This window comes from Entelurus aequoreus, unplaced genomic scaffold (genome assembly GCF_033978785.1).
Source record: "Entelurus aequoreus isolate RoL-2023_Sb unplaced genomic scaffold, RoL_Eaeq_v1.1 HiC_scaffold_208, whole genome shotgun sequence".
NCBI classification, from domain to species: domain Eukaryota; kingdom Metazoa; phylum Chordata; class Actinopteri; order Syngnathiformes; family Syngnathidae; genus Entelurus; species Entelurus aequoreus.
The window spans coordinates 8641-11023 of NW_026908134.1; positions in this window are offsets into that span (position 1 = coordinate 8641).

Genomic DNA, 2383 nt, shown 5'->3' on the forward strand with positions numbered 1-2383 from the left:
ATACCAAGTACAATAGTGTATCTAGTCAATACTACTATGATTACATCAATATTTTTTATCATCACAAAATATTTTTCCTTCTTAAAAAATTCATATTATGTTTATAAACAGAGGAAATATGTCCCTGGACACATGAGGACTTTGAATATGACCAATGTATGATCCTGTAACTACTTGGTATCGGATCGATACTGAAATGTGTGGTATAATTCAAAACTAATGTAAAGTATCAAACAACAGAAGAATAAGTGATTATTACATTTTAACAGAAGTGTAGATAGAATGTGTTGAAAGAGAAAGTAAGCAGATATTAACAGTAAATGAACAAGTGGATAAATAATACATTTTTACAGCTTGTCCTTAATAATTTTTACAACATAGAATGAGAAATGACACAATATGTTCCTGCATTGTCAGCAGACAAATTAGGCGCCTTTGTTTGCTTACTTACTACTAAAAGACAAGTTCTCTAGTATGTTCACTATTTTATTTAGGGACAAAATTGTTATTCGATTGCAATAAGAAACATATGTTTAATTTACCGTAAGAGTTTTTGTTCGAATAAAGCCAATAATGCAATTTTTTTGTGGTCTCCCTTATTTAGAAAAGTACCGAAAAGTATCTAAATACATTTTGATACCGGTACTAAAATATTGGTATCGGGACAACACTAGTTGCTGGTGTACAATCTCTTGTGCTAATACAAATGTGAATTAAAAATGCATTTTTTCACATCTTTGTTTTAGTACCGATAAGAGAGATGAATACAGTATCAATAACCTGCTCAGTGGCCTAGTGGTTAGAGTGTCCGCCCTGAGATCTGTAGGTCGTGAGTTCAAGCCCCAGCCGAGTCATACCAAAAACTATAAAAATGACCTCCCTGCTTGGCACTCAGCATCAAGGGTTGGAATTGGGGGTTAAATCACCAAAATGATTCCCGATCGCGGCCACCGCTGCTGCTCACTGCTCCCCTCACCTCCCAGGGGGTGGAACAAGGGGATGGGCCAAATGCAGAGGGTAATTTCACCACACCTAGTGTGTGTGTGACTATCGTTGGGACTTTAACTTTCATATTGATAAAATCCTAACGATATACTTCCCTACTTGTAACTTACATAACTAAAACATAACAATGAGCCATTTTCTACCACTTGCCCCTTTCGTAGTCGCGAGTGACATCAAATCTTTGTGACTTGTGTCTTTTAATTACTTTAAGTCCAGATGATGTCATATTGCAATATTTGTCCATTTCCTTGATGTCTTATGACAACAAGTACTTTGGCTTCCTTTGGGTATTCATTTAATTCAGGGGTGTCCAAAGTGTGGCCCGGGGGCCATTTGTGGCCCGCAGCTCGTTTTTAATTGGCCCGCGACACTGGCAAAATACAATTTGTGCTTAGGAAAAATGGAACCAGACCAAATTCCCCCAAAATGGGACCTGAAAACCAAAATTGCTGTTAACCTGTGCGTCTTTTACATGGTGTTTGATGAACATATGTACACATTTTTTGCAAGATATGGTAAGATTTAGAGTTTGCAAAAGCTAAATATGAATAATAATAAGTATTGATAAAGACTAATTATAAGATGAAGAATTGATTGAACTAAATTGTACTAGTTTTTTGTTACGTTTTGTTTTATGTAGTTGCAGAGACGGCGGGCAAGTGCAGAAAAGAATGGTAATGGTAAGATTTTGAGTGTGCTAAGCCTTATAATGTAATAATCATACTAATATTGATTAATAATTAAATAATGAGAATAATTGATTCAACTACTTTGTATTAGTTTTTGTTACGTTAGGCACTCCGGGGTGCAGAGACGGCAGGCAAGTGCAGAAAATAAGTCTTCTTTACCAGAGAAAGGCAGGTGCACAAATGGAAAAGAGACGTATGAAGTGCAAAAGGTACAACGTTGGGGTACAAAGCAAAATAATCCAGTCCCCAAAAGCATCCTGATTGGCAACCAGCGCTCAGCTGGCAAATGGAGGAAAAAAGGACGTGGAACAAAAAATAAGAGCGCTGGACAGGAAATCATGCAAAATAAAAAAAACTAATAATAACTGGCATGTAAGAGGTTTTCGGGTCTTGAATGTACAAAAAAGTACAAAGTGGCCCCTAGAGCCTTCAACTTTTCTGTATGCGGCCCTTGTTGGTAAAAGTTTGGACACCCCTGATTCAACTTAATGAAGATTTGGCAGTTGGCGCTCCAAGAGCCTTAAATGTTGAGTCATGAAAGACTAAATGTGTACAGTTAAGTGATTAATCAAAGAGAAAATGGATACAAGCTTGAAGCATGATAGTTCCCACCAAAGATCTTACAGCCTTATATGGGCATATGTCTCCCAGAGATGACGTCATCCAATGCTGAGCTCCCCTATCAATGG